The sequence below is a fragment of the Mobula birostris genome, chromosome 3 (genome assembly GCF_030028105.1).
Source record: "Mobula birostris isolate sMobBir1 chromosome 3, sMobBir1.hap1, whole genome shotgun sequence".
Taxonomy (NCBI): domain Eukaryota; kingdom Metazoa; phylum Chordata; class Chondrichthyes; order Myliobatiformes; family Myliobatidae; genus Mobula; species Mobula birostris.
Genome location: NC_092372.1, coordinates 72,283,252 through 72,310,150, shown reverse-complemented (window position 1 = coordinate 72,310,150; position 26,899 = coordinate 72,283,252). Strand labels below are relative to the sequence as shown.

Sequence of the window (26,899 nt, the reverse complement as noted above, 5' to 3'; positions counted from 1 at the left end):
TTTGGTTAAGAATTTTTTGTTGTTTATAGACTTCATTAAGAGTTACGTGTAAAACTATGTGATATAGCTCATTACAGCGTCGCATCAAAAGTGTGCGCCTTGCTAGAAGTAACGGACGAAGTAGACACTTTGTCCCCATTCTCCCTTTGCTTTCCTTTCAATTAATTTTATGTTCTGGAGTTACAAGGCATCACATCTACAAATAACAAAACGATTCTCGGAGAATGAAGCTCGGTAACAACCCCACATGATCTGAAAAAGAAGCAAGAACCACAGACCTGTTAGCCCAACATCGGTGGAAAGGAAATCACTGGAGTTTATTTTAATGCATGTAATAACAGGACAACTTTTCTAATATCAATGGATCTACCAAAAGCCCATATGGATTTAAAGGAACAAAACCTGTGTTTCACTAAACTTCAAGAATGTTTCTTGAGGAGGTAGCCAAAAGAATAGATGATCACAAACATGTGAATGTGGTGTATTAGACCATCAGAATGTTTCTGATAAAAGATTATTTGCAAAATTAAGCACATGGAATTCAGAAGTAATCTACTGAAATTTAAAAGTAATGATCAAACAGAAAAACACAGTAAAAGTGAACAGGTTTTTTTTTCGCTAACAGGGTACCTGAGAATCAGTATTTTGGCCCCATTGTTCAAAATATGCACCAATGACTTGTGTAGCCATCGTAATAATGTAACTAAATTCATTATTCCTCAGTTTGTTGACTACATGAAACCAGGGGGGAATTATTAGTCAGGACAAGATTTTCCAGAGACTTCAAGGCTCTTTAAACACGTTAACTGAGTGTGCAAATACATGGCAAGAGTCTACAACACAGATATATGTGAAATTATCTATTTTGACAGAAAGTAGATATACAGAGTATTGAAATGGTGGCAAGTTTGGGAAATGCTAATGTACAAAGGGAGGCAAGTGCATTCATACATCATTTACTGAAAGCAAGCTTGCAACTAGCATACAAAGAAAAATTGAGTCAACCAGCCCAGACGGAATTCACTAAAATTTAGAACATGGAAACCTCCAAAACTCTGACAGTTTGGCAGTGTCGTTGCCGAAGATGCTGGAGAGCTTTAGACCACAGGTCACAGACTCTGAATAAGGATAAAACATTTAGGTCTGGGAGCTGGAGGAGAAATTTCTCACTTAGAGAGTGGGGAACCTTTCGTATTCTCAATCACAGAAGGCTAAACTCCTTCTCAAATATTCAAAAAGATTCAAAGATCATTTATTATCAAAGTATGTATGCAGTGTACAACCCTAAGATTTGTCTTCCCACAGACAACTACAAAACAAAGAAACACCACGGAACCCATTCAAAGGAAACATCAAACATACAATGTGCAAAAAAAGAACAAATCGCACAAATGGTAAAAAAGCGAAAAATACAGAATATAAACCACCAAACCACAGTCACTGAAACAGTCTGGGAACATACAGTTTATTTCAGTTCAGTTTAATTTAGCACTGTATCATTTGTTGACTGCAGGCTATCAAACCAGTCCACTCTGATCAAAATCACACAAAACAACAATAAAATAAAGGAGTAACTAGAAACACTTCATAACATGGACTAGAGTCCAGTCCACAAACCGCATCGACTAAACCTTGCCCAAGACCCAAGACTCCAGCAGCAGCGAGTGAGAGTGAGAGGGAGGGAGAGGGCGAGACGGGTCAAACGCAGACAGATGGCACCGAACAGTCACTCGCCTTCTGCTCTCATCCTCTTTGATTTCAAACTTGCCCGACGCTTTAATCGGTGAGAAGTGCAAGTCAACCATGGGCTCGCAATCCATCTCCAGGCTTCTTGGCCTCCAGGTCACACCACACTTGAAACCCAATTTAACTCAGAGACAGCAAAGCTCTAGACCGCTCAAATGGCCCAAAAGCACAACATCAAAATGTATATCACGTTCCAATAGCAGCAGAATCATATTTGAAAGAAGTAGAAGTAAAAGCTGTTGTTTTGTGAACTGTCTGAAGGACATCGCCTTTGGTGTCACTTTGCTCCAACTGAAGGTGCCGATCATATTTCTAGCTGCAGGAAGGATGTAACTAGTGGAGTATCCAAGGATCAGATCTTGGTCCTCAATTACCTATTGTATATTATTAATAATTTGGAAGATGGGAGAACATTGCCAATATCAGGAAAAAAGGTAGGAGTCATGCTGTGATGAGGATATTCAGACTCAAGGTTATCTGGTCTCCGCAACAGGAAACAAATGGTTTGAGTGAGTGGATAAAGAGATTTTAATGTGGGAAACTGTAAGGTACAGACTTCAGTAGGAAGAATCCAAAGGCAGGCTATTAGCCTCATAGAAGATGCAAAAGAGAGATCATGCGTTCTGCATGAATGGAAAAAAGTTAGCAAGAAAGTGCAGCGATTGCGAAGGATGACAAATGGCACATTGACCTTTACTGTAAGAAAGATGCAGTAACAACTGCACAGTTACACCTTGAGCACAAAGCACAACTTTTGGCCTCTTATTTAAGATATATGTATATAATTGCAGGCAGAATAAAAGGGATGCATTACTCCAGTTTGTGGGATAAGTGGGGTCATTTACGATGGTTACACAAGTATCCTGTGCTCTTTAGAGTTTAAAGAATGAAGTATGATCTTATTGAAAGATGTAAAATTCTAGCAGGGCATAACAGGTTAGCGTAAGGAGACTGAATGAGAGATCATGTCAAAAAATAAAGAGTAGCCATTTAAAACTGAGCTGCACAGTAATTTCCACTTGCAGAAGTATGGTAAACGTCTGGAATTCCTCATCATGAAGGGCCATGGAGGCTAAATCATGGAGGCAACTGAAAAGGCAGATAAAGTTTTGAAGTTAAGAGAAATGACCCTACTTGGTCCAACCAAGCAGAGTCCACTGCCAAGAAGGCCCACCAGCGCCTTTATTTCCCGAGAAAACTAAAGAAATTTGGCCTGTCCCCTAAAACCCGCACTAATTTTTATAGATGCACTGTAGAAAGCATTCTTCTAGGGTGCATCACAACCTGGTATGTAAGTTGTCCTGTCCAAGACCGAAAGAAGCTGCAGGAGATCATGAACACGGCGCAGCATATCACACAAACCAATCTTCCGTCCGTGGACTCACTTTACACCGCACGCTGTCGGAGCAGTGCTGCCAGGATAATCAAGGACACGACCCACCCAGCCAACACACTTTTCATCCCTCTTCCCTCTGGGAGAAGGCTCAGGAGCTTGAAGACTCATACGGCCAGATTTGGGAACAGTTTCTTTCCAACTGTGATAAGACTGCTAAACGGATCCTGACCCGGATCTGGACTGTACCCTGCAAATATCCGGGCATGCCTCTCGGTTTTTTTTTTGCACTACCTTACTTCCCATTTTTCTATTTTCTATTTATGATTTATAATTTAAATTTTTAATATTTACTATCCATTTGTAATCCAGGGAGCAGGAAGCACAGAATCAAATATTGGTATGATGATTGTACGTTCTAGTATCAATTGTTTGGTGACAATAATGTAAATGACAACTAAAAAGAAATAGAGGCCTTGGACAAATTAGCTACGATCATATTGAATAGCAGGACAGGCTTGAAGGGCCAGGTGGTAGAACACATTTGTGTTCTATGGACATCAAAGGGCACAGGAAAGCACATCAATACGGTTCTGAGGTACAGCACGTCGGTCCCAATCATACAGAATGCTGCAGCAGCCTTGAGGATCATAAGACATAGTTGCAGAATGAGGATACTCAGCCCATCCAGTCTGCTGTGCTATTCGATCATGGCTGATTTATTATCTCTCTTAACCCCATTTTCGTGTCTTCCCTCTGTAACATTTGACACCCTTAGTAATCAAGAACCTATTTACCTCCACATTAAATATACCTAATGACCTGACCTCCATAGCCATCTGTAGCAGTGAACTTCACAGATTCATCACTGGCTTCATAGCTGTGAGCTCACTTTAATGAACTACAATTCCAGTAAAGTGGTGGCCTGTGTCACTTTTAAATGCATTTGAATGATCACGAGATCCTGCTGGATATTAAGAACTTAAACCACTGCAGGTCTATCAGTGAGTTGCTCGCTGGCAGAGAAAATTAAGGAGCTGCGCATCATGCTGCTGTCACAGTCGAACGAGGCTCACAGTCTATTGCCAAGTGACCACCTTGGTCGCTTTCCTTATGAACACAAGACCCCTTTGGAATGTCAGAGGTTTGATTTACTGATTAATTGGTGGTGAGCTGGGCAGATGGTGGGAAAGCTGCATGGCCTCAGTCAGAACAAGGACTAGGCCTCAAACCATGTTGTTGCCTGTCTACAGCCACCAAGAGCAAGGTGTCGAAGCCGATGTGCTCCACTGGGCTGGGGGTGGGGTGGGGCGCGTAATGCAGCATTCCATGATGGAGTCAGTGCTGCTCCCCACCCAGTGCTTACTCGGTGGAAGACAAGCTGCATTGTGGTTGACTGCAGATTTCGGTGGCTTTCAGTTGGACTCAGCATCAAGATGGACAGAGGCATCGGAGTCTGTACACTCCACTTGAGACAAAGTGGCACAGCATTTGACCTGGACTTGGGGCTGTCCCCTCCCCCATCCCTCCTATTGTACCCTAGAACAATGGCCACAGGATCTCAACTATATACGTATATGTTTTGCGTGATAGTGTTTTATTGATGTCCTATGTGCGCTTGCCATCTTGGATGTCCAAGGACTAGGCCTCAAACTGCAGTGGCGCCTGTTTACAGCCACCAGGGAAGAGAGGCTGAGTGCGTACGTTCCACCGGGGTGGTATGGCACAGGGTCGAGGCTGGGGTTGGGGCTGCCCCCCACGATTCGCTTGGCAGTAGACAAGCTGTATTGTGATCAACTGCAGATTTCAGTAGTATTCATTGAGTGGCTGTATCTTTCTATCTTATACACACTATGTGTGTGCTTTGTGCTGTGTGTGACTGTTGGAACTCTGTTTCTCGTTTTAGCAGTTTTCTGCAAAAGTAGTGTGCCCTGCTGGTAGAATGTTTCGGTTTCAGCTAAAGAGACCCTGGTGTTCAACCTAGGAATATAGAGTCAGCCAATCAGGATGGTGTGATCAGGGAAAGGTTCTAGAGAGAGTGGGGTGGAGATTTCTGACAGACAGTAGTCTTTTGGCAGGAACTGCAGAGGGGGACAGAAAGGAAGATGCCACAGAATGTCATTGGAAGGAGAGTCCGTATTGCAGGAAGTGCTTCGTGCAGATGAATGGCTCCAAGGAGAAAGGACTAATACTCCTGAGAGAGAGTCAGTTTGCTCAAAATGGATTTCGAGGAAAGTCCAGACAGTGGCGGGTGCTTTCATACAGACCATGGGCTCCATGCCATAACAGTTATACTCAGCTTTTGGAAGCGATGAGCTCCAACTGTCATGTCCACATTTAGACTGGTCTAACTGTAATGGGCCCTTTTATTTCTTTTCTTCTTTCAATAACTGTTTGATGAAGTTGAAATTGGTAAATATACTTTATAATTTTATGCTGTGTACGATGTTGTTATTTCTTGCCAATCGATAATTCTATGTCGGCAATATTGACACAGAATTTGCTCAGATAGGGGTTTCTTTGATCAAAACATCACAACATTCCTGTTCGGTAGAACTCCAAAAATCATACAGACCCTAGACATATATTGTTTACGAAAGGTAGCGCTCTCACCACTGAGTCATGTGGCTGGTGAGAGGGTTACACACGTATGGTTGAATTCTCAAATTTATTTGCTTATTTTTATTATTTGGATGATTTTTTTCAACTACAGTCTTTATCAAAACTGGTTCTATGGGGTTTCTTTGTTTTGTGTCTGAATCTCAAGGTTATATGTTGTATACATACTTTGATAATGAATGTAATTTGATTCAAAGTTTTCGAACTTTGAATTTGAATAAAGAAATCCCTCCCATTTTTGTTCTAAAGGGACATCTTTGTATTCTGAGGCTGTGTGCTCTGGTCCTCCACTCCCGCGGAAGCGTCCGCTGTAAGGCCAAATGACTTACACCTGGCCTTACTGTTCAAGGTTTCTTTGTTCCTCAGCTTATGAAGTGGTGTTCCTTTGTGTCAAGCAATACTGGAAAGAATCACAAGGGGTTGCCAAGGCACCCGATGTGCTTCAAAGGCCATCACTGATGGGGCTGCCCAAGTTCTACGTGTGCAGTGATATGTTAATGAATGTGAAAGGTAATTGCAAGAATTCTAGTATTAATAGAATGGTCACTAATGTAACTTCAGAGATGCATCTGATACAACTGGTCACTTTGTGGAGACAACATCCATTATCGGCACTGTGGTGACTTCCACTGAGGTATGCAGCATTACAAATCGCCTATGTAGAAAGGATACAGAGCCTTTGGAGTGGGTGTAAAAGGGGTTCATCGGAATGCTGCACTGAATTGAAGGGTATCAGCAAAGAGGAGCAGTCGAACAGACTTAGATCATTTTTACTGGAGTGGAGCCTGTGAGGGGATCTGATAGCAATTTATAAAACTTGAAGAGAATAATCAAAGTCTCTTTGCCCGGGTGGAAAAGTCAAATATTACAAATAGTTTAAAGGTGAGGAGAAGGAAGGTTTAAAGCAAGGGTGCAAGATACATTTTGTACATAGAAAGAGGTTGGAGCCTGCAGCTCACTGCCAGAGGAAGCATATATCAAAATGATGTGAAGAGTTATTTAGACAGCACAGAGACAGGCAGGGAATAAGAGAGATATGGACCATGTGCAAGCAGATCAGACTAGTATCACGGTCAGTACAGACACTATGGGCTGAAGGGCCAATTTCGGTGCTATACTATTTTGAGATAGGCTCAAAATAAAAATTAGACGGCTGAAAAAAGCAAAATTGAAAGTTCAAGGTAAACTTTATTATCAAAGTACATATATGTCACCATATACAGGTTTCCCCCACCATCCAAAGGTAGTGCATTCCTATGAAATGGTTCGTAAGCCGGAATGTCGTAAAGCGAAGAAGCAATTACCATTTAATTATATGGGAAAATTTTGTGAGCATTCGCAGACCCAAAAATAACCTACCAAATCATGCCAAATAATACAAAAAACCTAAAATAACAGCAACATATAGTAAAAGCAGGAATGATATGATAAATACACACCCTATATAAAGTAGAAATACTTTTCCACAATCATTGCCTGAACTTTTCTCTGTAGCAAAAATCTCACACAAGCGCTGTTGGCTGAAAATCTCACGCAAGCGCTCTCGGCAAAAACACAGCGCAAGCGTTCTCCAGTAACCTTTAAGCTATGAAGCTGCCAAATCATACCAAGTAACACGTAAAAATACACAGCCGATATAAAGTAGAAATAATGTATGTACAGCGTAGTATCACTTATGGGAATCGGGAAGACAGCGCAGAGCACGCTGATGATGGTGTGTTACGCTGAGTTGTTGGAGTTTGGGTGGTGCAGTGGCTCCCACTCTCCAGGCAGCGAACCGATACTGATCCGCGAAGCATGCAGGAGTACAAGCGGTAGCCCGAGGGCACACAGCACATCTTTAAGAAAAAAGCCGAAATAAACATGCTAATTAATTTGGTGCTGCCCAGCACGTAAATGTCGGCCAGATCAGAGGCGACGCAATGGGCAATCGCCTCTGATCTGGGCCGACAATTACGTGTCGGCGGCACCTAATTAATTAGCATGTTTACTTGGGCTTTATTCTTAAAGATGTGCTGTGTGTCTCCCAGCTACCGCTGTATTCTCCGCGAATCGGCATCTGCCCGCGGCCTGGGGGTTGGCGTGGTGGGACACTGGGGTGTCATCTCATCATCGATCAGTGCAGGCAGATCATCTTCTCCTATCTCTGCCTGCCTTGACGTCAAAGGTCGAGGTCTGTCGTCTGCTGTGGCAGATGTGGAAGGCTTGCTTGACTGCTGAGCCTCATGCATTTTTCTATCATACAGTTCTTTGTAAGGACTCAAACCATCTTGCAAATATACCCTAAACCAACATACCCTTTCAAAATTAAAGTCATACTTTATCATTACTCATTCGGTTTCGATTGCTATCCTTTCCTCTTCCAATTGCATCAGCTCTTCATCTATCAGTTCTTGGTCATGGGATGCCAAAACCTCTTCAACATCATCTTCATCAACTTCCACAAGCCAAACTCACTTTGTCCTTACTTCATTCACCACGATCAAAACGCTTAATTATGTCTAGTTTTACATGAAGTGTAATACCCTTACGAGCTCTTTTAGGCTTTTCCAACACCTTAGAATTCATCTTGCTAACGGCTGCTCACAGGCATGTGTTTAAGCAATGCAGGTGAGAATGCCATTCCGAATCCGGGGGAGAGCGGCTGCTCGGGTCGCACGCTGCCTTTTATCGCATGCTGATTTTTTTTATCGTGTGCTGTTTTTCTCACGCGCTGCCTTTCTTCATAACAGTGAAAACACCTTCTGTTAGCGAAAACACCTTCTGCTAGCAAAAACAGGTCTTTCGCAACAGTGAGGTTTCGTAAAGCAAACGTTCGAAAAGCGGGGGATACCTGTACACAACTGACATTCATTTTCTAGTGGGCATACTCAATAAATCTATAGAATAATAAATATAACAGAATCATTATAACTACAACTGGGGCATTCAACCACAGTGCAGAAAGCAACAAACTGTGCAAATACAATAAATAATAATAAGAAGAAGAAGAAGCATTGAGAACATGAGATAAAGAGTCCCTGAAAGTGAGTCCATTGGTTGTGGAAACAGCTCAATGATGGGGCAAGTGAAGTTGAATGAAATTATCCTTTTTTGGTTCAAAAGCCTAACGGTTGAGGAGTAAAACTTCCTGAACCTGGTGGTGAAGGTCCTGAAGCTCCCGTACCTTCTTCCTGATGGCAGCAGTGAGAAGACAGCACATCCTGGGTGGTGGAGGTCCTTAATGATGGATGCTGCTTTCCTGTGACAGCATTTCGTGTAGATGTGCTCAATAGTTGGGAAGGTTTTACCCATGGTGAAGTTGCCATTTCCACTACTTTTTGTGGGATTTTCCATTCAAAAGGCACAGGTGTTTCCATACCAGGTTGTGAGGCAGCCAGTCAATATACTCTCCACTGCACATCTATAAAAGTTCCTCAAGGTATTAGACAGATGAACCAAGATGAGATACGTGCATGAGGCACCGATCATCTATAACTAGGAATATGTACAGCACAACCTGCAACCTCAACATCTGACATGGACCTTATTTTAACATTGCACTCAAGCAGGGAATGAAACTTGGTTCAATGAATGTCAAAGGACATGTTCGAAACAGCCCCAGGAGTACCTATAAATTAGATATCAACTTGCATGCTAATCTGCAAAAACAGGATGCAATAGACAGATGCACGTGATCTGACCGGGCAGTAATTTATCATCAAACCCTAGTGTTGACACATATAGAGTTCCAGGAATTAGACCCAGTGGCAACGAACAAATTACTCCAGAGAATTATTGCTTTCAGTGGGGGGGGGGGGGGGTAGGGGGGGCAAGTGGGGAGAATAGTTTGACCAAAAGACCATCAGCAATTTGGAAAGAAAATGACTGTACATATTTACCTTTACAGCTGATCCCTTAAAGTATATAAATTAGTCATTGATTTATAACATAAGTTACTCATTAACTACGATTTATTGTTTGCATATAATTCTCTTTTTAAACACTTCAAGAGATGAACATTATTAAATTAAAAAGGTACGTTCCAATGCGAATGGAAAGATAAACGCAAAAGATTGGAATTGATTTATTCTTGTTGTATGTGCCAAGACATAGTGAAAATCTTTCTTGCATATCAATCATATAGATCAAATCATTACACAAAACGGTGTGGTAAAACAAAATAAAACAAGAACAATACACAACAAATTGTAGCCTCTATAGAAAAGGCACAGTGCAGGCAAACATCAAGGTGCAAGATTATAATAAGGTAGATCATGAGTTTAAGAGCCCATCTTATTGCACTAATGAACCTATTAATAGTCTTAAACACAAAATAATCTGCAGATGTAGGGGTCAAAGCAACACTCACAACACGCTAGAGGAACTCAGCAGGTCGGGCAGCATCCGTGGAAACGATCAGATGACGTTTCGGGCCGGAACCCTTCGTCAGGAGTATAGAGGGAAGGGGCCCCCTCTACAGTCCTGACGAAGGGTTCCGGCCTGAAATGTCGACTGATCGTTTCTACGGATGCTGCCTGACCTGCTGAGTTCCTCCAGCGTGTTGTGAGTGTTGCTATTAATAGTCTTATAACAGCAGAGCAGAAGTTGCTCTTGAGCCCAGTGGTACGTGGTTTCAAGTTTCTGCAGCTTCTGCCTGATGGAAGGAAGGAAGAAAAGAAAGTGTCCAGGATGTGCAGGGTCTTTGGTTATGCTGGCGGCTTTACTAAGACAGCAATTAACATAAATGCAGTCTATGGAGGGGAAGCTGGTTTCTGTGATGTGTTGTGCAGTGTCAAGGATGCAGTTACAGAGGGAGGTGTTAACTCTGAGTGCAGAGTTTGGGAGACGAGTTTGCTTTGAATTATGGTACTGAAGGTAGAGAAGTAGTCAATAAATAAAAGCACGACACAAGTGTCCTTATTATCCAGATGCACCAGAGAAGAGTGCAAGGCCAGGGAGATGGTATCTGTCATTGAAATGCTTTTGGCAGTGGGTCGAGGTTGCCTGGAAGACTGGAGTTGATGCGTGCCAAGTCCAGCCTCTTGAATAGAAAATATTAGACTGTGCTGCAGTAGTCATTAAGGCACATTACTTCGTTTTTCTTAGGTACCAGAAAGATACTGGCCTCATAAAAGCAAATGGAAATCACGGATTGAAGCACAGCAAGGTTAAGAATATCTGCAAATATCCCTGCCAGCTGAGCTGTGAAGAATCTGAGGACACAGCCAGGGACACAACCAGGGTCCAATGTTTCCCAATGGGTTCATTTCCAGAAGACTGATCTTATGTTTGCAACAGTGGCTGGGGGGTTTAGATGCACCAGAAGCTCTCGAGGTTGTTGGTGACATACCAATTTCTCTTCTGTTCGAAATGTGCATAGAATGTCTTAACCTTATCATGAAGGGATATTTTGTTGTCAGTGATACTGCCTGACTTTGTTATGTGTCCCATTATAGCATGAGCCCTGCCACAACTGATGGCTGAAATGTGACTCAATCTTAGACTGATAGTCTCTTGGCATTGCATCTTGATTTCTTGTAAAGGTCAAGGTCACCTGATATTCAGTTCATCCATGATTTCCAGTTTGCAAACACTGGATCATCTGCTTTAGTACACAATCCTCAACACATTTGCTGATAAATTCCATGACAGGAGCGACATACTATCTAGGTTGGTAGCTAAGATTTTGAACATAGTCCAGTCTACTGCCTCAAAGTAGTCACATAGAAACTCATCTGTTGCCTCAGTTGAAAACCTCAGATAAGCTAAAGTTCTAAAAACTGATGGAAAAACATGAATGCAAATGAATGAGACATTAAGTAGCTTAGAAATGATAACAAAAATGGCTATGTTGTTAACAGGAAAACCTTCAGTTTCAGAAGAATAAAGATGATCATTTGGGTAGAAATGTGACTTATATTCAATCCATGAAGCTTAAGGTGATACATTTGGGAATGTGCAATAAAGAAAGAATACACATTAAATAGAAGGATAATGAACTACAGAATTACCGACACTTCGGGGTATAAATCTATGGATCTTTAGTGACAGCAGGAAAGATAAACAAGGTGAGTAAAAGCTCATGGAATACTTCCCTTCATTAATCAAGGCACTGAGTAAAAGAATGGAGTACAAAGATTAGACCACAGCTCTGATACAGGGATACAGTTCTTGTCAAACTGCAGGAAAGATACATATGCACTGGAAAGGGAGCAGAAATTTCCAAAATGCCACCAAGACTGAGAAATCACTGAAGCACATTTTTGATTTTTGCACTTGAAACTATAAGCTGAAAAATCTTGTTCTATCTGCACAGCTCAGCAAACTAACATTAGTAAAAAGCCTGGTAGGGGTGATGGTAGTCGGGTACATTTGAGACATTTAAGAAACAGTTAGATAGGCACATGGATGATCGGAAAATGAGGGAAGGGCTAGATTGACCTTAGACTAGGTTAAAAAGGTGGCACATCATGGGATAAAGGGCCTGTACTGTGCTGTAATGTTCAAAGTTCTATGTTCACCATCTCCACTGATTGAATACAAGTTGAGTACTCCTTATGCGAAATCAGAAGAGTTTAAGATTTTAAATATATCATGAGATAGCCATCATTTCCATCTCTGAATTTATGTGCTACCAGTGAGCAGTCTTGTATTACACTTGTCCATCACGCATATACTCAAGTGAAAATTATTGCATACTATTAATTTAATGGAACATAACGTGTGTAGGATAACAAAAACAGCAGAGCAGAATTGCAAGGATACCTGAATCAGTTGTTGAACGATAAACAACTGCAAGCTTTAAGTACCTACCTACAATGCCGTGTTTTGATTAAGTTACAGTACATTTTATTTGTATTTTACTTTATTTTAGGTTTTATGTAAGGCATAAAAACAATTAAGCATTGTAGACTTGTTCTAGAGTTAGATTTTCATCAGCAACAATCTTAGTCAACTCAATCTTTCTGCTGTTTCATGATCAGCAGACACTATCATTAATTTTTAAAATCTTTAAAAATTTAATGTTGTACTTCTTAGATTTCTGAAACAGGCCTGCTGAATATTCACAATTACCTTAAATTTTCAGTCCATCATATTAGATCTTTGCTTATTCATGATCAGCATCCCGTTCAGCTGCACATGTTCACTCTGAAGGTGCCAAATCCACCCTTTCAAATACACATTCCAGATCTTCATTTTTGACTTTATGCAGTGTTTTCCTATTTTTCACTAACTTCTGTTCATTACATATGTGAGGTGATTTCTCAGAAATGTCTGTGGCATGCAAAGACTTGCGCATCGCCTGGGAATCTTCCCAGCACCTTGTGGAATTTTCCATTTGTAATGTCATGGCAGTGCTCAGAAGAAATTTCAGAGTTTTTCAGATTTTGTATTGTTAAATAAGGGTTACTCATTCTGTACTTTCAGTTTCTGACTCAAGAATTTGAACAGTATTGCTGTTTCCTGCTTTAGTCTTAAAATCTCAAGTTGAAACATGAGCGGGTAATACCCAAGTACTTTCACAATTTTTCATATTTATATTTCCCAAAAGTTTGTTGAAAGCCTAATGGGTGTTTGAAACTACATTTGTACATCAGCTACTTCGACTGATACAAGAAACTTCAAATCACTCAAATATTTTTGAGTGAATTCCCTGGAAAGGCATTGCAGTGGGATTTTGACTGGATACTCCCAAAGAATGAGTTTTATTAATTATTAAGCATCCATTGGGATCAGTAGACATTTCTCAATTTTGAATAGTTATCTAGGTTAATTTAATTGTCCCATTTCCCCTACAGAAAGAATATCATTCTAACACTATGCAGCTGGAACACTTGGCACTAGGAAGACCCTGTTTAAGAGTTCCTATTGAGCGAACCAGCATGCAGGAAAAAAAATGGGCAGTGAATTCAAAATCTCACCATAACAACCATCGTATTTTTACTCTTTGTTAATCTTCTGACTAAATTTAAAGGCTCCCAAACCACACACCTTCAACTCCCTTAATACTTGGTACCCACCATCACTGCACAATACAGTCAAAGTGGTTACACAAACCAGGCTGGCAAAAACAGTTCTAAAACATAATGATCTAAAACTGTTACCTTTCTCGGCAGGGTACTTGCATAGCAAATGCTAAATATGGAAATGGTCAATTGAGGTATTATTTTAATGTCAAGGGAGTGCCAAACTAAGCAACCATAGAGGATTTGGGCAAATCTTGAGAAACTCAAGCATTTTACTTAATTATATTTTGTGGTTTTGCTCTGAATTGTTAAAAATCCTTTGCTTCAGAAGTTTGATAGTCCAACTACAAGGCCTTGCTTAAGATTGCACAGGCAGTTCCAAACAATGAGCAAGCTAATTCAATACAATTGATTCAAGTAAAGTGTGACTTCTTGGTATTTCAACTGATGTTAACTCAGTGAGTCAACATTATGAAAAATATTTTTTCTTTACTAATTTGAAAGATGAAGTATTAAACCACTGTTTATTTCCGAACCAGAATATCCGGTATTAAAACATGATCCTTGAGGAAGCACACAAACCAAGAAATTCAATACACATAATGGGGAAAAGAAATTTAATGTATGCAAACAAATAAGCAAAAATCTGATATAGATCAAAGGTCCAGTAAAAACTGTGATATCAAACTTCAGATACTTACAAGATTACAGTCATAGATCACTGCAGCACAAACAGGCCCTTCAGCCCATTGAGTCCATGCCAAGCATTTCATTTAATCCCATCAAACCATACCTGGACCATAGCCCTCCATATTCCTCCCATCCATGTACATATCCAAAACTACTCTTAAGTGTTGCGATTGAACCCGCGTCCACCACTTCCAAGGGCAGGTTATTCCACACTCTCACCACCATCTGAGTGAAGTAGTTTCCCTTAAATATTTCACCTTTAATCTATTACCTCTAGTTCTAGTCTCACCGAACCTCAGTGGAAAAAGTCTACTTGCATTTACCCTATGATCCTCAAATGTTTTATTCCCCAATCAAATATCCCCTCGATTTCCTCTGCTCTCAAGAGAATAAAGTCCCAATCTATGCAACACTTCATTATAACTCAGGGCCTCAACTACTGGCCTTGTAAATTTTCTCCGTACTCTTTCAAGCCTATTGATATATCTTCCTGTAGGTAGGTGACCAGAACTGCACAGAATATTCCAATTTAGGCCTCACCAATGTCTTATACAACTTCAATACAACATCCCATTTCCTGTACTCAATATTCATGAAGGCCAATGTGCCAAAAGCTTTCTTTACAGTCCTGTCTATCTGTGGCACCACTTTCAAGGAATTATGGACCTGTATTCCCAGATCCCTCTATTTTACTGCACTCCTCAGTGCTCCACCACTCACTGCATACATTCTACCCTGGTTTGTACTCACATATTACAGTACCTCACACTTGTCTGTATCAAGTTCCATCTGCAATTTCCCACTTGGTCCAAGTCCTGCAAATTTTGACAGCTTTCCTTGCTGCCCACTATGATCCCAATCTTGGTGTCATCCACAAATTTGCTGATCCAGTTAACTACATTATCATCCAAACCATTAATACAGGTGACAAATAGCAATGGACCCAGCACCGATCTATTCAGCACACCGCTAGCCACAGGCCTCCACTCAGAAAGGTATACATCTACTACCACTCTCTGGCTTCTCCCATTGATGCCAACGTCTTAACAATTTACTAACTCATCCTGGATACCAAGCTGCCTAGTCTACTTGAACAGCTTCCCATATTGAACTTTGTTAAAGACCTTGCAAAAGTCCATGTAGACAATATATACTGCCTTGCCTTCATCAACTTTCCAGATAAACTTCAAGAAACTAAGAGTGGTTAGACAGAATCAGTCACGCACAAAGCCATGCTGACTATACCCAAGGAACCCTGTCCATCAAAATACTCATATATCTGGTGCCTTAGAATATCTTCCTATATATTTACCCATTACTGACGCCAGTCTAACTGGCCTATAATTTTCTGGCTAAGTTCTATTCTTAAAAGAGTAATGACTCTAAAGACATAGAAGTAGAATTAGGCTATTTTACCTATCGAGTCTGCTCCACCATTCAATGATGGCCAATTTATTTTCCCTCTCAACCCATTGTCCTACCTTCTCCCTGTAACCTTTGGCAGGCTTACTAATCGATAACCTATTAACCGCCACTTTAAAGAAACCCAACAACTTGGCCTCCACAGCCGTCTGTGTAATGAATTCCACAGATACACCACCCTCTGGTAAAAGATGTTCCTCCATCTCTGTCCTTTCAGTCGAAGGTCACATCCTTTGATCATAGACTCTCCCTACGTTCTCCACATCCACTCTACCTAGGCCTTTCAATATTTTGTAGCCTTCAATGTGGTCCCACCTTATTCATGTAAACTACAAGTATAGAGCCATCAAATGTTCTTCATATATTAACCCTATCAGTCTCAAAACTATTCTCAAACTTCCTCCAGATTCCCTCTAATGCCAGCATATCCTTTCTTAGATAATCCAAATGTGGTCTCACTAATGCCTTATTAAGCCTTTATATTACATCCGTGCTTTTATATTGCAGTTCTCTCCAAGTGAATGCTAACATTACATTTCCCTTCCTTACTACAGCCTAGAACTTCCAACTCGCTTTGCACCTCCTATTTCTGAATTCACTCTACTGAAAGGCATGACCATACACTTCTCTGTACTGTACTCCATTTGCCACTTCTTTGCACACTCTCCTAATCTGGCCATATCTTTCTGAGAACTCCCTACTTACTTTTCCTCATCACTCAGGTCCTCCAAACCCAGCAACATCCATGTAAATTTTCCCTGTACTCTTTCAATCTTGTTTACACCTTCCCTGGAGGTACATGACCAAAACTGCACACAACACTCCAAATTAGGCTTCATCAACATCTTATACAACTTCCACACAACATCCCATCTCCTGTCCTCAACACCAATGAAGACCAATGTGTGAAAAGCTTTTTGTCCCCACCTACTTATGATACCACTTTCAATTAAATATAGACCTGCAGTCCCAGATCCCTTTGTTCTACCACACTCCTCAATGCCCTACCGTTCACTGTGCAAGATCTACCCTGGTTGGTCCTCCAAGGTGCAAGGCCTCATTTGTGTGCATTAAATTCCATTTTTCAGCCCATTTTTCCAGCTGATGCAGATCCCTCTGCAAGCCATGATAGCCTTTCTCAGTCCACTACACACCCCAATCTTGATGTTATCCACAGATTTGCTGATCCAGTTCACATCGTTATCCAAGCAATGATCTGGATGATAAACAAAAGGACCTAGCACCAATCCCTACGGCACACCACTGGTCACAAAGGCAACCATCTCTAGCTTATCCCACAAAGCCAATATCTAATCCAATTTACTAATTCATCCTGAATGCTGAGCGACCGAAACTTCTCGATCAGCTTCTCATGTGGGACCTTGTCAAATGCCTTACTAAAGACCATTTAGACAACGTCTACTACCTTGCCTTCATCCACTTTCCTGGCAACTTCCTCAAAAAACTCTGATTGGTTAGACATAAATCTACCACGCGCAAGGCGAAACTGGCCATCCTTGATCAGTCCATGTCCATCCAAATAGTAAAATATCCCTTAGAATACCTTCCAGTAACTTTCCTACAACTGATTTCCAGACTCACACCGGTCTACAATTTCCTGGTTTATGTTCAGCGTGTTTATTTTTAAAAAGTGCAACAACATTGGCTATCCTCCAATCCTTTGGTACCCCACTTGTCACTAAGGATGTTTTAAATATCTCTGCTCGGGTTACAGCAATTTCTGCACTTGCCTCCCGTGGGGTACAAGGAAACATCGTGTCAAGCCTGGGGATTTATCCGCCCTGATCTGCCACAAATCCCTGCTCCTCTGTAATCTGTACAGGATCCATGAACTTGATGCCACTTAGTACCATTTCTATAGATTCTACATCTCTGTTTACTCAGGAAATGGATACAAAGAATTCATTTAAGATCTCCCCCATCTGTTTTGGTTGCATGCGTGGATTACCATTCTGGTCCTCCAAAAAGGAACAAATTTATCCCTTGCAATCCTTTTGCTCTTCGCAAACCTGTTGCATCCCTTAGGATTCTCTTTCACCTTGTCTGCTAGGGCAACTTACTGCCTTCTTTCAGCCTTTCAGATTTATTTCTGAAGTGTTCTCTTGCAAGTCCTATATTCCATAAGCATCTCATTTGTTCCTACCTGCCTATTTCTCCATGCATCTGTTTCTCTCTCAACCAGGGCTTCGAATACTCTTGAAAACCAAAGTTCCCTACATTTGTAGTCTTTACCTTTTATTCTGACAAGCACATACAAGCGTTGTACTCTCATAATTATGTTTTTGGAAGGCCTCTCATTTTTCAAGTACACCTTTGTCTGAAAGCAGCCTGTCCCAATCCACACTTGCCAGATCGTTTCTGATACCATCAAAATTGACCTTTCTCCAATTTAGAATTTCAACCCGCAGACCAGACCTATCTTTTGTATATTTACTTTGAAATTAAAGACATTGTGATCACTAGGTATAAAGCATTCCCCTACATATACTTCTGTCACCTGCCCTGTCTCATTCCTCATAAGCAGATCCAGGAAAGCAAACTCTCTCGTTGGGACTTCTAGCACTGATGAGGGAAACTTTCCTGAACACATTTAACAAACTCTATCCCAACTAGTCCTCCTATAGTATGGGATTCCCAGTCAATAAGTGGAAAGTTAAAAATCACTTACTCTAAACAATCTTATACTTCTTGCAACAGTCTGCGATCTCTTTACAGATTTGTTCCTTTAAATCCCAAGGACTGTTGAGTAGCTTGAGATCAGGAATCTATCTTATTGTACATTTAGTAGTCTTTTAACAGTGGGGTAGAAGCTGTCCTTGAGACGTGGTACATTCGTTCAGGCTTTTACAGCTTCTGCCCGACGAAAGAGGAGAGAATAGAGAATACCCAGCATGGGTGGGGTCTTTGAGGCAGCTGGAACTATTCAGAAGAATTCAGTAATATCAACAAGATTCCTTCTAGAGGACTTGGTGGATGCCCACCAATGCATGCATGTGTCAATAGCTGTCAACAACCATGAATGCAGTTTGTGACAATGAGTCATCAGCACTGCAGATTGCCAAAAACGGAGAACAATGCTTCCAGTGTTTTTTCTGCATCAACTTAGTCCTTTATTTGACTTGTTTTGAGCTCTCTGCATCCCTGGGTGCCAAGAACCATCAGTGGAGTGAAATCGTTTGGGCAATGAATGCTGTATTTTTCGATCATCCCTCCCATTAGATTTCTCAGGGACCAAGCTTCCTTTTAAATAAAACCACTTTTGCTCATCTCAGTGCTTCACAAATGGATCACAGAATACATTTTGGAATAAAGGAGGTTAATGGATTACAATGATTTCAATGATTTTAATTGACTATTTTTGACACTAATCTGCAAATAGACCACACTGTTAAATTAATGAAAAACACAAATTAAATTGTTGAATTGTGAAGATCCCTTTCCACTGAATTTGGGATTGGACATATTTAATGCTTTGTTCAATGTCAAATATATTATTCTGCACTTAAAAACAAATACTTCCATCTCCTGAGATAAATCACTGTGGCATGAATAGCAAATCACTAGACAAAACCATTTGCACATACACATCTGTTTACATTACTCAAAGCTGCTCCAAAGTACTTCACATCCAAACATTTTTGTGTTTCCCAAGGTCAGCCACTGTATCTGTTACTAAGTTTAAACTTAATTTATACCTACTCATATCGGATCAAGATACCTTGAAAGTTCTTTTGTTGCTGAGACTCACTAACAAAAAACTCAACTTCTGCAGAGGGTCCATCATCAACTCGAAAAGATGCTTTGACATTCTTCCCCAAAAAGGTTTGTACTTAAGAGTAATTCTAATTCAGAAACCCGAATTCCAGTTTAATAAGAGTTAGTATGCTAAAGGAACAAAATTCAGAACGTTGAGTGGAACTAACTTATATAAAAGAAAACTTTCAAACACCTATTGATTCATTTATTTCTTAGAAATACAGCGTGGAATAGGTCCTTCAGGTCCAACAAGCCGCAATGCCCAGGAACCCACCTATTTAATTCTAGCTTAATCACAAGACAATTTAAACAATTCATCTTCTGACTGGTACATTTTTGGACTGTGGAGGGGAAACCAGAGCACCCAGAAGAAACCCACTCAGTCACAGCGAGAACATACAAACTCCTTATAGACAGAGGCAGGAACTCCAACTACAATCTACAACAAGTCACACTCCATCTTGCCCCAGAAATGTAGCATCATTGTTTCATCGTCACGACACAGAAATCTCTATCTAGCTGTATGGCAATACCAACTTTCACCACGCAAACAGAGGTGAGGAAACAGCTCCAACTACTTAAACACAAGAGATTCGACAAATGCTGAATATCTTCAGCATAGCAGACAAACTGCTAGAGAAACTCAGCAAGTCAGGTAGCACCTTTGGAGGGGAATAAAGGCAACACTTAGGGCCGAGACTGTTCATCAGGACACTACTTCCTATGGAATAGATAACAAATAGACATCTAAAATCACCAATGGCTGAATTCCATGAGGATAAAACAAAAATCACACAGCAAATACAGTGGGCAGGATTCCCTTCATTTATCTGGGACACCATGCCACTTAATTGGGGCAGAAGACAATTGATCAGTTTCTAACTAGCGTTTGTCACATGCACTTGCATGGCCGTTAGATATTACACTGTGCTTAGAGTAATCAGTTTTTAAAGATTCAAAAGTACATTTATTATCAAAGTATGTACGCAGTATACAACCCAGAGATTCATCTTCCCCACAGACAGACACAAAACAAAGAATCTACTCAAAGAAAAACATCAAACCTGCCCCCATGCACAAGAACAAAAAGAAACCACCAGAAAACAGAATATAAAATTAAATAGTGTTAGCTGCATTAAAAAGCAATGTTTTTTTTTAAATCACTGAAGGTACAAGCAGCAAGACATTTCAGAATTGCTTTGCTCAATGCCATTTCAAGCATTCAGGATTGATGATGCCAGAAACAAGAAAGAGTGAAAATGAAATGATTTGACTACTTCAATAAGTTTAGAGTTACGAAGAATTTGAAAGCATCAATCATCTTGACTGCCACAATGAAAATGAAGATTTGGATGATGCAATTGTTCAAAGCATTGTATGAAAGAAATCTATTATCTCTGCATTATCCACACTAATTTTGTTCATTTAACGTCAATCATAAGAGCATGGCAGATGAATTCCTCTGTCGATAACTATTGGGAACTAATACAGTTTTATTGTAGCTGGCTGGTGGTGTAGTGGCATCAGCACCAGACTTGAGTCAAGACTCCCGAGTTCGAATCCAGCCGGCTCCCTTGCACGCTTTCCATCCATGCCCGGTTGAGCATCAAGCTAGCAACTCGGCCTTGTAATACGCTGTCATGATGGCGTCCCGATGACTCCACGCGGAGTTAAGGGCTTTCTTCTTCACAGTTTTATAGTACTGCAGAGGTATTGCCAGTGTTCCAATTTGTTCTGCATTTCTTATGTTATTTTAACATAAATTGTTACTTGGTTACACAGTCGTTTGTCATTTTTTTTAATATACTTTTTAGCTATTTACATGAAGTTTCAGCTAATTGGTGTGGCTGCTTAGTTGGGTCAAAATGTACTGGTCTTTATGTGTCCCAATTAACCAGAACCTTTTTATAGCTCATTAACATGAACATTGGTAATGAATTGGCTTTATTACATAGCCTGGTAATTAGAGGGTGATAACAGAAGTGAAAATTACCTTGATACTGTTTTAATTTAACCAATTGAACAAAGCTCCCTCTAAAACCACATAAAAGAAAGTTGTACAATTACATAACGCATTTGGTGCCTGATTTCACCAATGGAAGTTTGATGGTTTGATATTTTTTTTAATTTTCTAATTTTAACAAACACAAAAATGTTATTCCCCTCCAATCTGTTTCGGTTTTCTCTTATGATTCTCACTTAACTTTTTCTCAGATTCTGAGCACCAACCAGCCCCCTAACTGAATGTTATAACCACTGTATTCTGACTAATACCTAGAACATCACAAGGTCTGGGACTTTTAACACAGATCCCCCATTGTGTACCCCGAATACTGGAACGTACCAGTATTTACTGCACAAATTTCACCATCATTTGAAACAAAATCAAATAAAAATCTTTTTCATAGAATGTCAGGTGGTTCTTGCAACTTCTGTTAATAACTCACCTCTGAAAATGACTTGCAAAATAAATAAAATTGGGTCAATTCATTTTTGCAGGGTACATTACTTAACAAGCTAGGCAGAGTTAGAGACAAAAAAGGGAAAACTGTAAAGCATGAAAAACTAAAAATTCATCCTTCTTTTCTCAGTACCTAGTTGAAGCCAGTTGTTTTTTTTTTTGGATAAGACTTGCACTATGTGATGGAGCAAGATTTACCCAATCCTACTTGCAAAATTGTTCAGGCTTTGCCAGGTTAGTTGGACAGCAATCTTGAGGTCTTGTCAGAGATGATCAATCAGGTTAAGGGCAGGACTCTGACTGGGCCATTCAAGGACATCAATTTTCTTCATTTGAAGCCACTCCATGGCTACTCTAGCAGTGTGTTTTGGGGGATTGTCCTGCTGAGAGATGAACTTCCTCCCCAGTTTAAGCTTTCTGGCAGAGGCTGATGGGTTTTTAATCCAGGATCTATCTATATTTAGTAGCATCCATCTTCCCAACCATCTTGATCAGATCTCCAGTCCCTACTGATAGCATGAGACTACCTGCATCATACTTTACAGTAGGGCTGGTGTTAACTGGCTGATGTGCACTATTTAGATTTATGCCACAAGTACCACTTGCTGTTGAGGACAAAATGTTCCACTTTAGTCTCATCTTTTGTCCTCATCTGCCAACTAGACTAGCATTCAATATGATCACAGCAGATCTGTCCCATCTTAAACTCCTTTGTGCCAGTTCCCCACGTCCTTCAATTTTCTGACCTTTTTTAAAAAAGTCTAACCCCTCTCTTTAAGTACTTCCAATGATCCAGTCTTCACTAGTTCCCATGTAGGAAATTCCAGATCTTCATCCTTGATAGCAACGACTGCCTAAGGCTATTATATTCTTTCTTAAATGAGAGGATTAAAACTGGGTGTGGTCTCCATTCTTCCCCATTTCTAAACTCCAGTCTCTTCGCAATAAAAGCCAATGTGTATTTGTCAACTTGTTCTACTTGTACCTAAGTGCTTATGACTCATGTACCAGAACACTCAGATCCCTCCGTATTTCATTTACTTGTATGTAGATAATACCCACTTCTGGACTCATCTTGCTAAATTCTTGATCTCACACTTTCATTTCCCCAAATAAACACTATGTACCAGGTCCCCATCCACTCATTCAACCGATCTTGATACAACAACCAAATATCCTCATTGTGCAACATGCCCCCTCACTTATTTTTGTATCAGCAGCAAACTTGGATACATTACATTCTGTCCCCTCCAAGTCATTTACATGAAGAACAAACACTTGAGGGCTGACAACCGATTCTAAAGGCACTCCATTAGTTGCAGCCTTCCAGTATTTATTCTGAACTTGTGTTTTATTAGTAACCACTTTTTAAAATCCTTGCCAACACTTCCCCCACTCTTACCAGCCTTTTACGTGGCAATTAAAAAAGTGTTCACTTCATTTTCAAGATTGCATTAACTAAAAAAAATCACTTGAAGCACATCCAAATAATATGAAATCAATAAAGGCTCAACTATCTGCAGCTGCTTCAATGACTATTATGAGGTCTCTATATTTAATTCCATTTGCAACTCCTCAGAAAATGAAGCAAGCTTTATGAGCTCAGACCAAGACCTAGACAATGTTCAGACAAGTGGCAAGGAACATTTGCTCTGCAGAAGCATCAGGCAATGGAAAATAATCTAATCACCTACCCTTGACAATCTACCCACTCACCATCCAGCCACTTCCTGATCAATCTGTGAAAATCAGCAGTCCACACCTTTGCCTCATAAGCCAAAACTGATACTAACACCCAAAGGCATGATTATCAATATCCTGTGGGATAGGGGAGGAGAAATCACCACTGACAAAGAAAGCAACTCAACCAGCCATATAAAAACTGTGGCTGTCAGTGACCATCTCCTGACACCTCCTGGCCTTTCCACCATCTGCAAGGCATAGGGTTACAAACACTTATGTTTAATACTATCTAAGAAAGTGCAACACCCGCCCCTTCCCTTGACTTGCTTCCCATCTACCATGCTAAAACATTCATTTCCTCAACCACAGTTGTAGAGTAGCTGTAGTGTACATCACCATTCCAGCTTCGGAAATTTACTACTGTCCCTTTATCATCACCAGTTCTAAACCATGGCCTGGGAGTGTAGCAGTTAGCACAATCACATTATATTGCCAGCGATCACTAATCAGGTTTCAATTCCCGCTACTGTCTGTAAGGAGTTGTCCCCATGACCCGGCGTGTGTTTTTTCTGAATGCTTTAGTTTCCTCTCACATTCCAAAGATCGACTGTTTGGGTTAGTGAGTTGAGGATGTTCTTATGTTGGCACAAGAAGCATGGTGACACTTGGTGCAATCCTTGGACTATTGCTCATTGACACAAAACAACATCTCACTGGATGTTTCGATGTACGTGTGGCAAATAAAACTAAACATTCTTCTAAATTCTGGAACACCCAAACCAACTGTGGCAGTACCTTCACCAGAAGCACTGTGGCATTAAGGCATTTCACCAGCATCTTCAAAGTGAATTAGAGAAGGGCACTGAATGTTGACCTTTCCAGAGACAACCAGTTCCCAAAAAAATGAAACCGAGAGAAAAAAAATTAGTAATGTACCCTTCCCTGAGGTGCTACAATCCCCATTAAAATCAATGGGTCTGCTAACTCCGTGAAAGATTGCAAACTCAACCGGGAGCAAAACTGAAGCTTGTGCATTCAGCAGGAGTTCACAGCATTACTGAGTAGGACCAATAATGAGAATTGCCAATATACCAGGTAGAGGGTCCAAAATATTATTTTTATGAAAGTTAATTTTGTGGATTACACAATTTTTAGTTGTGCAAATAAATCACCACTAACACTAATGAACACTTTTAAAATGGAAAAAATGAAACAACAGTTCTGTTTAATCAGAGAACAACTCTGCTGATTTAAGGACTGTTACTTCTGTGATTATGCAAATTAGGTTTAGAGGGAGTTTAACTCTAACCTAAGCTGCAGTTTCAACCCACTTGTGACACCATTTTCAAAATGATATTTTGTGGTATTTTGTGCTGTGAATGCAAACAGCAAATTATAACAAGCAGTTGATAATATCTCTAATACGTTAAAATTCACTTCCACTTCCCAACGTGCTCAGGTACATTATCTGATCATCTAGAGAAGAAACTTAAGCAGATTACTCTTGTAAACTCGTGCCTGTTTCAGTTCCATGTGTTAATGATATGCAAGGCTTTTCTGCAAAACAGACTGCATTACTGCTTTCAGCATCACTGCATACTCACCATTACGACTTTAAGGCAAGCAGGAATGTAGCAGTGACCTATTTTGTACAATGTCCACACCTACTTACACTCTCTGCTATCAATCTGCTGAAATAACAGTGCCAGCTATTATTTTCCTCCATCTTGTGCAACAAGGTTCCAATGTAGCAGAAGCTGATGGGCACAAATTTTAGAAGCCCACTTACAGAGCTCTTGGCATACAAAGTCAAAGCTTCCTACAAGCACTGGAGCCACTTTAGAATAAATAGACCTCTGCCCAGTAATAGCTGACACATGGAAACGAGCTGAAAATAGATGGAGACCCAGCTCTAGTCTAGGTATAAGCATTCAACTGGGAGGGTCTGTGCATGTGTTTGATTATGGGGTGGAAAGGGAGACAGTAGGTGGGTGACATTCGTATCTAACCTTCACTCCTCAGCCACAGTCTCTGCAGTCCACCCACACTCGCTTTCATGATGATCAGGCAATCCCCGATTATTCTGGGCATTCCTGGTGTAAGGGTTTCTTCTTTCATGTTACTTGCTAAGGCTAATAATGAAATGGCTTCTCTGTAATGTTAACTGATGAAGTAATGTTCTCTGTAGCTGCATGTTTGGGTTATAATTATAATTACAGGACTTGTATTCATTTGCTAACCAATTGGGATAGATGTTATTCTGTCTGTGTGAAAGCTGTTAGTTTGTGTGGGCTTAGGGTAGAAGGCTTGAGGAGGATGAGGAGAGAAGACATGGGTTGAGGAGACTGTTGCCGGACCCGCTGGGCCTGGGCTCGGGGTGGGAGCCAAGGGGTTGACGACAAGCAAAAGGGAATCCGTAAGCTCCAACGTTTGTGCACTGGGCATATTGATGAGATTATTGGTGCCTCTTATTTGTTTTCCTTTACTTTTATTTCTCTACTAACCCCATACTTAAACATAAAATCTTAATCGTTTAACCGCTCATTGTGGACTGAATGTTATTTTGGGGTACTAATGTTACACAGGGGACACAACAAGCAGCATCCACCCAAACAAGAGTGCTAAAGTTTGGTCGGGGAGGGGGCACCACCCCCGAGATCACATCACTAGATGCAATGAGTGTTACACTGGGATCTGATGGCAACCTTGTATCTAAGCAACTGGCATTACAAGCAGCTAAGTGAGACAAAAAATGAGGACAAGGATAGACTCATTATAAAAGCCTCAGATACTACAGTGCCTATAAAGAGTATTCACTTCCCCCCCCCCCCAGAGGTCTTCATGATTTATTATTTTACAACATTGAATCACAGTGGATTTAATTTGGCATTTTTGTGACACTGATCTACATGTAACCCTCGGGTTGGCTTGCGGCTTAATCTAGGGGATGATAGCCCCCAGCCTGGCCAAATTTAAGAAATCTTGTTTGGATGGATGCTGCGCGATGTATCCCCCGTTACAAATCAGTACCACGAAATAACAAACAGTACACAATATGCGATTAAACGATTGAGCTTTATAATTCTTAATTTGACTATATGGTTAGTAAAGAAACAACAAAAAAAGGGGTCCATTCTCATGAAACTGTCTAATGCGCAAACATTGGACCTCACGGTTTCTCCATTTGATCCCATCGTCCCCCTCCGAGCATAGCCGACC

At 40.6% G+C, this 26,899-nt stretch overlaps 1 protein-coding gene across 7 annotated transcripts in view; it reads right to left on the bottom strand.

Moving 5' to 3' along the window:
* The window catches only part of arap2 (ArfGAP with RhoGAP domain, ankyrin repeat and PH domain 2), a 389,695-nt gene that overhangs the window by 339,764 nt on the left and 23,032 nt on the right, over positions 1 to 26,899 (bottom strand). Inside the window, exon 1 of one of the 7 annotated variants that reach the window (XM_072252911.1) lies at positions 10,050 to 10,113. The exons of the other annotated variants lie outside the window; for them this stretch is intronic. The gene's annotated coding sequence lies outside the window, so the exon portion shown is untranslated. Of the gene's footprint in view, positions 1 to 10,049; positions 10,114 to 26,899 lie in introns of those variants that run through there. 7 annotated transcript variants of the gene reach the window in all.